The following is a 13,976-nucleotide window of genomic DNA, read 5'->3' on the forward strand; positions in this document are numbered from 1 at the left end:
AATGACAAACTTTGCCCTGAGGAGCACTGAGAAAAGACACAGCAAAGGATGTCTGTTTTCCAAGTGGTATAATTCCATTCTGTCACTTTAGATGGGGATAATTAGAGAGATGTGCCCTGCAGGGATAGTCTACAGATGAATTAAATGCAAAGATGTGGTCTTAAATGAGAAAAAGAAGTCCTAGGAAGTATTCCCAAGAATAGTGTATTTCTAAAACTCTGGGTAATAAACTATTATCTGCTTGTGATTAAAAGCAAGTTGTTCAATTAGAGAGCAAGTTTTCCCATGTGGTCATAGGCCAGCTTCAGAGTCTGTTCCACTTCAGACTCCATCTCCTTTCTTTTCTTGTCTGTACCTTAAGAGCTAGATTCCTGTCTTTTAGTTATTTTGAGATTTTTCACATGAAATCACCCCATTGTCATAAAATTTGAAAATGTAGATACAATGAAATATTCATTTAAATATCTTAATTTTAAATCAAATTAATCTAACAGGACATTAAAACTATAAGCTTTTGTAATACAAATTCTCTTTTTAAAGACTTTTAATATATGTATGTGGGAGTGAGTAGGGTAGATATGTGTACACGTGTTCACAGATGCTAAAGTGTAGGAGCCCTGGAGATGAGCTGCCTGACAGAAATGCTGAGAACCAAACCAATGAACCGTCTCTCCAGTACCTTTTAGTACAAATTCTTTTAAAAGCTTCTCACACAATATGATACTGCATTCATAATTTTACCCTAGATCACATATATTTTCCAATTTTTGTGAAACTTTTCCATGTTAGAGTTTTCATTTGCCCTGTGTGATGTGAGGATGTTACATTTGTTTCTTTGTCTCATTGTATTTGTTTCTTTTGTTGTTGTTTTTTAATTAGTCACAAAAGTAGAGGCATACACACACACACACAAGGCCTGTGTGCAGGCAAGCCCAACCATAGTAGCACTAGCTGTGTAGCCTTCCATGGTCACTGCATCCCAGCAATGCACTATCAGTAACTACAATACCACATGGCTGTACACTCAAGTAGCCACACACAGCCAGCTACAGGGCTCAACCTACAAAGCAAAACAGAAAGACACTTAGCCCCCTGCAGAGTCACCACCAGGATTCCTGGAGCTCATCTGGGAGGGCTGATCCTAAGAGATGGCTCAGGACTATGGGGACATGCAGTTCCTGGGTAGAGGAAAGGTCAGTGAGAAACAAGAATGGATGGTCACTGTCACCATTGTACCTGTTGTTTTTTATGTTTTGGGTTTTTTGTTTTGTTTTGTTTTTTAAAAAAATTTTCACAACATCTCTATGTAGTTTATTGCCATACATATTTTAAAGATAAGAGAACTTACCTTTTATTAGTTTATTAGTTTATATATGCAGTTTTATATCCACAGTCCTCTCTTCTTTCCCTGTATTTTGACAGCATGATTTGTCTGTTGAACTAGCCAATCTGTGAGGTTTTAAGAGAAAGGCTGAGAAATCTCTGATACAGTATACCATGTAAGCCTAAAGCCAAAGTAATAGAGGATTGTTTGTCCGAGTATAAACCCTTGCCAAGTTTTAACTGTGTCACCAAACTTACTTCTGTAACTTTAAGTATATAAATTGTTTGTATGAAACATTGTCTTTAACTGGCTGTGATGCTGCACCTGTAATCCCAGCACTCAGAAAGTTGAGGAAGGAGGATCAAAAAATTTTATCATCCTCTACCACAGAGTGAGTTCAAGGCCAAGCTGAGCTAATGTGAAGACCTATCTCAACCCATCCCTACCCAGAAAAAGAAAGCATTGTGTTTAATAAATCAGACTCCTTTAAAAGGAAATGATGTCCTTTTTGTTTCTATGTATGCTGAAATGTATTTTAAGACTCTCTGAAGCCAAAAGCCTTAATAGGTCCAGTGGGTCCTCATGGAATTCCTAACATCCACAACAGCACACACTACTATACTCTAATGAGAGCTTACATCTGAGGATCAGAAAAAACAACCACTTAACTCCAGGCTGCACCTGGAACTCGTCACAGATACACAGTGAGCAAAATGTTCCTTTTTCCAGATTCCAAGTCATATCCTGAACTGCCCAGCAGGCTGGGTTTTAGGAACATTTGTGTATGCAGCCTTGGGTATTAGTCAGTTCATAGTCTCGGGAAGGATTTCTAAAGTTCATAGAACTTAACTCTACTAAACAATACAGCTTATATTGCAGAGACCAAGGAAGTGGCAGCAGCACCTGGAAAGGTTTCAAAAGGTCAGGGTATCTTAGAACCACACAGAAGGTTGCTAACAACATTGAATCCCAGTTGGACAAAAAGTAACATGAACACAACCAATTCCAGAAATCTGAAGCTGAGAAACCTTTTAGAATTGAGAAGTCATAAACTCTCCTTATAGTTTCTAACACATGCTATGAGGCAGAATCACTTAAAATATTGGACATTCCACAACAATTTCTTGCCTACACAAACAAATGAAGAGCGGAACTATTTCCTAGGGAATAATTGAACATGTTCAGCTGCACAGAATCAAATGCCACCACAGAGGACTTGTAAATATCTTGAGTTCAGCTCTCCAGATAGGTTGGGTGACCACAATAACCATCAAGGAGTTGGTCTTCAAAGAAGTATTTATTATCATACACAGTTGAATCTAGATCCTAGAAGTATACGTTGATGACATCCTCCCAGAATATGAACAAGTATGTACAGATCAGAGATAAGGGAAGCCTTGTTTGATTTAGCCAAGCCAGATAGAGCAACACCTCCACAAACTGTAGGATTCATGTTTAAGCTATCATCAACAGCTTCCTTTCTGGTTCTAGCACTTTGGTTAATCTGCCCTTGAAATAGGAAAACCTCTGCTTTGTATGTAAGAGTTTGTACCTCTTTTTACTTTCAGATGACACAGCTTATAAATTATGCACATACTTAGAGGTATAGAATTCTAATTACTAGTGATTTAGTTTGTTTTAGTATAAAGGTTTATTTTTATTTTATGTGCAGTTTGAATGTTTTGTGCATGTGTGTGCACACCATTATGAGTGCCTAGTGTCTACAGAAGTCAAAAGAGGATTTTGGATATACTGTATGTAACTAGAGTAAAGGATGGTTATGAGCCATTATGTGGGTGCCGGAAACTGCACTAGGCTCTCTGCAACAGCAGTCAGTGTTCCTCACCTGAGCCATTGCTTCAGCCCTGCCATCACTTAATTTTAATAATTAAATCAAACAATGTAAAAACAAGGGGGTGGGGGATCTAGAGAGTATATCTAAAATAACAAAAATTTCTCTACAGTGAATGTAAAGGTAATTTATAACTTCATGGAAATGGCACATCTCTTAAATTGTAAATGGAACTAGATAACAATTTATTTTGAAAACCAGGAGAGTATCTTGCAAATATCCAGTAAACAAACATAGTGCCAGAAACATAAACCCTTCAGTAAAGGCGGAGGTTGGCAACTGTCCTTTAAAGGATCAGGCAGTTAATAAGGTAGCTGATGTGTTAGGCTTCCCTGGTCTTACAAGTGGTGTTGCAGCTTCTCATCGTGCAGAGCACAGTAGAGTCCATAAAGGAATGAAGAAGCTGCACTCCAGTGACACTGTATTTACAGATGAAGCTCCAGTTTCATTCTATTGTCACACGTGTTGAATTGCTCTTTTGCCTTTTTCTTTCCCAACCTTATAATTGTAAAGGTTCTGACTGGAGCACAACTGGTCAGTAGTGAAGAGCATTTGTTGCTCTTATAGAAAACTCTACCCCAGTTCAGGGGAATGCCAGCGCCAAAAAATGGGAACGGGTGGGTAGGGAAGTGGGGGGAGGGTATGGGGGACTTTTGGGATAGCATTGGAAATGTAGTTGAGGAAAATACATAATAAAAATATATATATTAAAAAAAATCAAAAGAAAAAAAAAAAGAAAGCTCGGTTCGATTCCCAGCACTCACATGATGGCTCACCGCCATCCATACCTCCAGTTCCAGAGGATCCAGTGCCCTCTTTAGAACTTCTTAGGACATGCACATGGTACACAGGTATACTTGTGAGCAAAACATTCACACATAAAATAAAATAAAAGTGAGTAAGTCTAATTTTTAATTTTTTAACAAAATCTTTTTTAAAGTCAGTTTTGAAAATGTAAATGTTCACAAGCTATCCAAAAATATCCTGTTTGCCCATAATCCCATGTGCCAATCCTTGCTTCAGGTCTTATAGCTAATAGATCTCAATAGGCTAAAAATTTGATTTGTAAATCTCCTTACTTTGACCTGTCTGGTATTCCCATCACTTCAGTGCTTGGCAAAAAAAAATCTCAAAAATGTAAGAAATGATAAGAGTAATAGTGTAAGCCATGCAGTAAACATGCTTGTCAAACAACAGGGAAGTATTTTGTTGCTCTCGTTCTGTACCCAGTCAGTGGAAGAGCTTTAGAAAGTTCTTCAGTTCCCTTTTGGGACGTAGAACTATTTTAAGGTGACATTTTTCCATTTTTTTAAGAAAACGGTGTGTTTTGAGGATAAGAGTGTCTTATAATTCCAGCGAATTGTCCATTCTGTGAACTGCCTGTAAGTCCTCTTCAGTCGCCACTCTTTCCAAGTGTATTCATGCCATGTGTTTGTTCAGATGGATCCAGAAAGATGACAGACTCCTTACAGCCTCCTTACTTCACACTGATGTTTGCCAAGTGTTCTCTGTGTGCACACATGTGTTAGAGCTAGTTTTGTTTTGTGTATGGTGCTAGGGGTTGTGAAGTTTCTTTAAAAAGAACAAATGATCAAGATTTTTTAATGAATTCCTCGAGAATGTCATTTATATATACAATATTCACCCTACCCCCAACTCCTCCTGGATCATATACACATACATCCCCTTTGCACTTGCGTGTGTGTGTGTGTGTGTGTGTCTGCTGCACAAGTTGCTGATGGAGTGTGGTCGCCCTGTCTAGGATTCCTTGGATAAGAAGCTTCATTAAAATAAGCCTCTGTAAACTTGACTGCATGATTTCTTAGTAATCTCATGTTAGAACAGGATGTAAACTAAAGCAGAGTATTACATTAAAATACTCACCACAGCTTTACAAACAGTGAAAAAATGAGAGACACCAAAAGGAGAGTGAAGAAAAATCTAACAAGTCGATATGATGATCAATAACTTGCAGGATTTTCAAAATATCCGTATAGAAAATATAAATAGTTATTGTGTCCTATAACCAAGAAAAGAATGTAAATTCTAGATATAGAATACCATCCTCACAGTATAAGAACAAATGCACAAATGATACTGAGAAAGCTATGACAGCGCAGTGTTAAACACCAAGGCCTAGCGTCATGTCCTCTGTCATTTTTCTCCGCCTTATTTTGTCTCTTATCTTCCTATTCATATTTTTATTGGTAATGGTTAATTCCTTTTGGTCTATGGTATGTATTAAATATAAACAATCTCCTAAGGAATGTATTCTTAACTGAGAAAGAGTTACTTAAGCCACTGACGTGAGAGCATAGGTGGTGGTTCACATGCATGGACTAAGATGTGTGAGAGAAAGCTACAAAGGCAGGGCAACATGGCACAATAGGGGAACACATCTAATTTGGTGCCAGTGCAGAGGTCATGTGTGGAACTGCCAAAGGGGAACCTGGGTGAAGGCTGCAAGGGCTCTGATATGCTGTGCTAAGCAATTTAATGCTGTCTTCAGGCTGTGATAGCATAAAGGTGAGAACATCTATACCCAGCACAGGCTAGGCTAAAGACTGAATACAGGTTGCCATGGAGAGCACAGCACACAAAGCCTGGGAGATATAAACACCATATCATGGTCAAGGAAGCTCAATATTATTTCATTGTAATTCAGGATAAAAGGCCAGTCACTCTAAAGAGACAGGACCTTAAAATGGGCTAGTGTACTGGCAGGCTTTATTGTCAACTTGACACAAGGTAGAGTCATCACAGAGAAAGGAGCCTCAGTTGAGGAAATTCCTCCATGAGCTCCAGCAGTAAGACATTTTCTCAATTAGTGATCAATGGAAGAGGGTCCAGCCATCTCTGGGCTGCAAGTCCTGGGTTCTATAAGAAAGCAGGCTGAGCAAACATTGTGAAGCACCCCCTCCATGGCCTTTGCATCAGCTCCCGCCTCCGAGTTTGAGTGCCTGTCCTGACTTTCTCCAATGATGAGCTATGATCTGGAAGTATAAACAGAGTAAACCCTTTTTCCTCCCCAACTTGCTTTTTGGTCATGGTGTTTCCTTGCAGTGATAGAACCCTAAGACAGTCAGCCAAATGTTGTGATATAAATATTCCTGCAATAGCTGACTTCAAGCTGTCAATGTTTTAATTACCTGTTAAGAATTTCTGGCTATTTGGGGACTGGTTTTCATAATCAATTATGAGCCAATTTGAGCTCAATACTGTTTGGAAGAGTTCTGACCTAAAGAGCCTGCCACTCTGTGTGGAAGAGATGCCCTGTGTCTGGCAGGAAGCTGTGGGGAACCATGGGGTAATGTAAATAGAGGAATACCACAGTGGCACACATTTGGTAGAGATGTTTCTGGTAGAGGTGAGAATATAGGCAAGAGGAGAACACAGCACAGGAAGTGTACACTGATGTACGCTGCTGCATATCCTAAAGCTGGGAAAGATGGTGGTGCCTGAGCTCTGGCAGAGCTGAGGACACATTGACATAAATGCATAAGAAACTGCTCAGTGAATAGCAGCTATGAATTCTCAACAGTGCCAAAAACTGCCTGAGGACTCTGGGTTCTAAACAACGTGGGCAAGTTTGGGAAGGAGTCAAAACCATGGCAGTGCAGGGTGGCCTGTCATATCTCTAGCCCGGGACACCAGCACAGCTGAAGAATGAAGCAAGAACCCTGCAAAGGAGAGAAGCCATAAAATTGGATGATAATATGTATAAAGTTGACCCAGCTGTTGTCCTGAGCCACACATGGAGCATCCTGGAAGACTGCAAGGACCTCGCATCTCAGACGTGAACTGAGCTGTCTCCCACCCAGGCATGAGAGTCTTCCATGCTACTCTAAATAAATTAATCCAAAATCAGCACTCTTTAGAACCCACAGCCTCTATAGCATAGTGTTTACGGTGTCACATGATATAACTGCAGTAGATCAGAAGGTCACCTCAGAGATCTGAGACAGAAAAGGAAAGGTACTCATCTTGAAGTAAAAGACAGTTCTAAGCCACAGGGACCCAGATATTGCCTTAATCAGACATAAACTTTAAAGCAGCTGTGATAGTGAAGGATTCTATAGATACAGTTGAGGTTCTAAAGTGACTAGTTTTTAATTAATCCTGGGTGGGCCTAATTCCATCAGATAAAAGCCTTGAGAGGCTCAGAACTTCTGTGAAGAGAGACATAAGGTTCTGCCAATATCGTGAGAGCAAACTGTTCCACCATGATGCCTATGAGTAGGGCAGTGGAGCATTGAGCTTGCTGCACTAGCCGGCCAACCTGAAAGTGGCTGCCAGCACCAACCAGTGTGAGACCAGAGCCCTCGAAATAAGGCCACCACACTGGAACAGGCTCAGAAGTTAATTCTCCAAAAAAGAGTCCAGCTGACACCTTATCTACAGTCCCGTTACATGAAGACATGGCCAATCCTCCTACCTCCTGACCTGCACACACAGAAGTAAATGGATGCCTACTGACATTGCTGAAGGACAATGCACTTTAGCATCTCAGAGTCACTTTTGTTTGACACCAATTTCAATATGCATAAGGCCCTAACCAAGAATATAATAGGTTCACACTCTGTCATCTCTAGACCACTGTTCCTGGCCATGCCATTTAGTGTCGTTTTCCATTTGATAAAACTGGTGCTTTCATGACTAGCAAACTCTGGCCTCCTTTTATCTAAGGATGGTTCCTTAATCTTTTGCATCCCTCCCAGATTTCAGCACAAGCTGGAGGTAGAAGCTAGGAGGAGCTTCAGCACTGTCTGTCTGGAAACCTTAGCTAGATCCTTTGGTTTATTAGCCCTTTGGCTGCTTTCCATGACACAGTGGGTAACAGTGTTGGTGATGAACTTCCTGACACTTCTGAGCAAACAGCCCTTTTCATTTTCCTCAGCATCAGCCTCTGATGGGATCTCAGGTTTCTAGTCTTTTCTCTTCGACGCTTCTTAGGTATCCACTAATACTTTCTTGTGTCTTTATAGATTTTTCTTTTCTGCTCCAGTTCCCCTTCTACATCTTGGGCTTTTGTTACAAGAGCACCAGTTTATAAGTAACAAAATCTCTCTTACTTGTCTATGGTATCTATCAAGTTACCACAAAAAACCTTGAGTACCTAGAACAGTAATAATAATAATAATAATAATAATAATAATAATAATAATAATAAACAATGACAACAACAAGAGGAAGAAGAAGAAGAAAAGGGGTCTGGAGAGATGGCTCAGAGGTCAAGAGCACAGTCTGCTCTTCCAGAGGTCCTGAGTTCCATTCCCAGCAACCACATGGTGGCTCACAACCATCTATACTGGGATCTGATGTCCTCTTCTGGCCTGCAGGTGTACATGCTAGTAGAATGCTATTATACAACAAATAAATAAATCTTTTAAAAAAAGAAGAAGAAGAAGGGGGAAGAGGAGGAGGAGAAGTAGGCAAAGGGTTTTGTTGAGTGAGGAATTTCAGAACGAGGTTAATACCAAGGTCTGAAAAGAGTGTAATTAAGGCATCAGCCAGAGCTGCAGTCTAGCCATCAGAAGACTTGACTGAGCTGCAAGGTCGGCTTCTAAAAGGTCATACTCATGTGGCTCATGGTAGGAGGTTTCAGGTGCTCACTTCAAGCATCCTTCCGTAGAGTCACTTGTGTGTTCTCTTGATGTAGCAGCTGGTTTCCCCTAGGTCAATGAATCCAGAACAAAATGAGACAGAAGCCAGTGTTTATGCTTAGAAGTTATTATCATTTCTGTTACATCCCAAGGGGTAAAACACAAATCAACCCTGTCTAATGTGGAAACAATTAAGCAAAGAAACATATAATAAGAAGCAGCCATCATTGGGCTTTCTTAGAAATGAGCTTGCAGAGGCTTACTGGCTAGCCAGTCTACACAATCAGAAAGCTCCAGGTACAATGAGAGACCTTATCTCAAGAAGGTAAAGTGGAGAGCAATGCAAGAAGTCACACAACACTGACCTCCAACTTCCTAACATACACGCATACACACACACAAGCACCAATAAAAGGGAGTGTGTCTCACTTGGTAGAGTTATCACCATTATAGTAATTACTTAATCTCAATCAGGGGGCTTCTACTTTGCCTTAGATCACAACCTTTATATCTATAAGTCTTTAAAGCACTAGAGCTATGCACAAATCTACCCTCGATGCTATTATGTCTATTTTCCTGCCAATAACACCAAGATATGACTTGCCATGTTTCCCCTGAGCCATTCTTACTCTAACTAGCCAGCCCTCATTCCAGTTCTCACAATCCCTTAACCCATGGTATCGACTCTCCCCTGTTCCTCTTTTTCCTCGTGCTCCTCTCCTCAGACCCCAAGTGCTGAGCAATGAAGGCCCGCCTACCTCAATTCTGCCCAACTATAGGCTGTAGCTGTAGGCATCTTTATTCAACCAATAGTTTTAAATTAAGGCGCAGGATTACATTGCATCACTTCATGTATGTGAGGATTCTCTCATCCCTGAGGTAACCAGATCTTGGGGACCAGTGTTTGACATTACAAAACTAGCAAAAGACCAAACCTCAACATAATCACTACTCTTAGCTGTCATAGGGAGATTGATTGGTACAAAAACCAGAGACTGCTGTATTGGACATTTAGGACATCATTGATAGCTTCATAGCTAAAAGATCCTGTTTGGAAAGACAAAGATAGAAATCATACTATGCTAGGCTGGGAAATGAACTGAAAGAACAAAAGTGAGAAAGATAAGTCTGGAGTTTTTATTCGGTTAGCTTCATGTTTTATTCTTTAAAAAAAAATGGGCATTAGATACAATACAAAAATCACAAGGCCAGGGAGGATTTTAAATAAATTTAAGCATGCTCATATGAAAATAAATTGCAGAGAGACTGATGATAGCGAATAGGGGAAGAACTATTGATGACATAAAGACTTAGAAAAAAGGAAGTTTCATATGTTAGCCACAGGTTGACCTTAGATGGGAAGAACTCTACAGCGGATTCCTATTGTTGCTTACTAAAGCACTCCACACATCACGCTGAAACCATTCATCAGGTCATGAGTCTGCCTAGGAGAGATCTAGGACCACTCCAGCAGAGACTGTGCTGCGCCAACAAGGGTGCACTCAGGAGACCAGAGACAGCTTGGAAGGTAGCAGAGGCAAGGAATTCAAGATGGCCTTGCCGGCCTAGGCTGGATATTGGCCAAATGTCTTGATTCTCTGGCATGTGACCTCTCAAGCAAGCTGGCTCAGAATTCTTCACATGACAAAATTGTTCTAAGAGAACTAGAGACTGTGTGGTCTCTTGAAACTCAGGCAAGAACTCTTAGAATCATTCTGACACATTGGGAAGAGCATGTTACAAAATTAAGCTGGAAAAGAGCCTGCACACAAGATTAATGGCCAGCAACAACTTAAAGGGGCCTCCTCTGAAGTCAGAGGCAGGTAAATTGGAGTGAAAGGTGGGCAGGAAAGGAGGCCATAATGGTGCTAGTTATGCTTTGTAATAGGCCTTCAGTAGATGCTCACTGAATAGAGAACGCTGGGGGTACTCAAGATCAAAAGCTTAAAGTCATAGTTACAATCCTACACTATACACCCTACTTTTATATCATCCTGGATGGCTTCCTATATGCTATACATATTTTTTTAATCTGGTATGTACACACTCACAACACACACACCATCAGTGCAGTCAGACTCAGACCAGGCACATGCTTCAAGTGGAGCCAGTCTCCAGGCCTAAGTGTATGTACAGCTTCTCACACTCTTATTTAATCTGTAAAAATTCTTATTATTTTTCATAAATTAAAGCTGGGTAGAATACTTACTAAATATTGTATACTTACACTAAATACGCATTAAATGTAGCACATGCTGTCTTTCTTTCTAATCATGGAAATCATGTCCCAGAAGTCTACAGTGTCACCCTCGTTGTCATTCAGAGACAGCTGTCTGCAACCAGGAAGTCCACTTGGGAAGGAAGGATTTTATGCCTTGCTCCACAGTGACAGTAACAAGATTCTTTTTATTGTTAAAATCAACAGGTAAACACTTCTTGGGACCATCTGGCAAGGATTTTAATCCAAAATATTCTGTCAACATTGATTCTATTTAAGAACCAGGAACTAATGTCCAGTTGCTGTCAAATGCTTCCTTACTTCATTTTTCATGCAATCAGAGGAGCTGAAGGAGCTAAAGCCTCGGTCTCTTGGCTTTTCCTTTTCTCAAGTATCTTGCTTCCATCAGGAAAGTCACATTACTCTGTGGGACTTTCCAGTGCCTTCCAAAGTTACCCATAGGACTGAGACCAGAGTGTGTTCCAACACTAAATATCTAGCCAAGATGGAATTCCTTAAACTGCACACAGGCGTTTGAGTCTGAGCTTCTTTCCCTGTGTGAGTTTCTTCCTAAGAATCACCTGCATTTCTGCCTTTCCTATCTTTACAGGAGATTGCCATGGTAGGGCTGTGGTAGGGCACTTCCTTTTCTCCCAGGGCCTATTTCTGGAGTATTCTACAAAAACTGACTGGGCAGGGTGACTGGGGTTTATTTAAACTGTGAGATTCAGAGAGGAATGGCTGCTGAGACTGCCCCTCCCCCCCGGGCAGTAAATTCTAGATATTGAAATGTAGCTTTGAAGACTACATACTAGAGGTTCCCTAAGATTTTTACAAGGCATTGAGTACCTTTCCACAAGCCAGCATTCTGCCAATGTGAGTGTCCTCAGCTCGCCGGTGTCTAAACATAAAGGTTCTTTACAGGGCTAATTGTAAATGTGAATTTTAATGCAGTGTGTTTGGAGAAAGGCTGTGCAGCTGGGCTATTGAAGCATAGTATTTTTCCATTTTTAATGTATGGTAAATGCTGATTAGGAATGTCACAAAGACCTCAGCATACATACCATGATTGCCTTTAATCATCACCCATTTCCATGAACCTGTGTGACAAACACATTAACCAAGAAAGTGGCATACTGTTACACTGTGGTACTTCTGATCATCTCTGTGCTTTTAATTATTCCCAGGATACTGAAGAACTTATTATTTAAAGGTTAGAATAATGCCCAAGATATGGACAAACCCAGTGAGTGTCAGACACTAGGAATGTTGGATGACTTCAGAGTTATGAAATTATTTCATTTCTCATGATAATTCTTGGCTTGCCAAGTTAGTGAATTTTGAAGAACGCTGAGAGCAGATTGTCAGATAAATGTGAACTAACCCATTCTTGTAGAGTCAGGGGCTTCCCTACAGGCATCAGTTCATGTTTGGCTTGCCTGGCTCACATTTGGGGATAGAATGAGTTAGGACAAGGTCTTAGCACATTCCCTCTCTGGGAAAGAAAAACCAACTGCACAACTTGGAGAGGCTCTGAGAATCTGCAGTTGCCATGGATACTTTAACCTTTATAAAAATGTTTTCTCCGTATGGCAACACAACTTACTTCAATGAAAATAAATAAGAATTTTTTATTTCTTTTCTGTCCATCTGTTGCCTTCTTTTTTCCTCTAATTAAAAGTTAGAGATAACAAGTTAAGTTGCCCAAATCATTATAATGACTAAAAATAAATTAAAATCTCATAAAACCTCTCAGTCTTTTTTTAGGACATGTGTTGGCATGTCTCCTAAATTAAATTTCGCTGATGTCTCCTACATTTGAGAGTAACATAAAGAAAAGAGGGTTTCAGGTCTAAATTTGGATAGGTTCTTTTCATCATTTATACTTGTGTATAGTTACAATAGACATATAAACAAACAGAAGCTGACAGTTCTGATTCACAAGCCCAAGTGTGTTTACCCAGTGCATCTGAATGACTATCAGAGAAGCTTGAGTTTATCTTCTTGGCTTCTGTTTCTGAGCGCTCCTGAATTATCCTTTATCATGTGCATCCTACATAATCGAAGGCCTTCCTCTAAAGAACTATATCCAGCCATGCTCTGAGAACCATCGACTGCCAAGAGTATCTGTCCAAAGAGAATCTGTGTGTGTCTCACAACACCAGAGTGTGTGAGTAGAACTCCATTAAGAGGAAAAAGAACCGTCCTCATCTGCATACACATATACACATGTCATATATAACTTACCTAATAGAGAAAGCCCACACCCTGCTTTCATAAAAACCCTGTATATCCTCGCATATATATAAGCTGTGTGTATTTATATCTGATTTCATGGTCAAAGTACTTGAAATGCCAATAGTGATAATTATAATAAATGAACAAACTTGCTTATTGAACCTTTTTGTTTAAAAAAAAAAATCTGAGTTTGTCTCCTCTGATCTGCAGCATTTAGAATTGACTGATCATCTTTGAAGCAGAGACTACCTGTGAGATAGCCCCTTATTAAAAGGAAAGCAAAGAACATCTGTGAGATAGCCCCTTGTTAAACAGGAAGTGCCGCTGCTTTCCCCGTTGCTTCCTGGAACAGATTTCACACACCAATATGTTAAAATAGTGATTTTCCAGAGTGCTTGGGAGAAAAATGTGATATTGGATATTGTAACTTACCTGTGGGAATTCAAATGACCATTATAAACCTAAGATGAAATGGCACAGCATACTGAACTATTTTGAGGATTTTTGGCAAAATATGTGAGCAACATTGTGTCCTTCATCCAAGAACGCTCATTGTTTCCACTATTCTGTCTTCCATGCTTCAGTCACTTGTGTTTATTGATGGATGGTTTTCAGGGGAAGTGGCATTGACTGACCTAGGCTTGGCTGCTCTGACTCTTCCTTTCTTTACCAGGTCTTCTTGCTAACCCTTAAGCATCCACATCCCCACGTGTCTATGCGCATACCTCTTGACGCCCAAAA

The 13,976-nt window shown here is 40.2% G+C and overlaps 1 protein-coding gene across 2 annotated transcripts in view; it reads left to right on the forward strand.

Annotated features, from left to right (window-relative positions):
• Nucleotides 1–13,976, forward strand: part of Vps13b (vacuolar protein sorting 13 homolog B) — a 543,216-nt gene that overhangs the window by 461,606 nt on the left and 67,634 nt on the right. The window lies entirely within an intron of this gene.

This window comes from Mus caroli, chromosome 15, assembly GCF_900094665.2.
Source record: "Mus caroli chromosome 15, CAROLI_EIJ_v1.1, whole genome shotgun sequence".
Taxonomy (NCBI): Eukaryota; Metazoa; Chordata; class Mammalia; order Rodentia; family Muridae; genus Mus; species Mus caroli.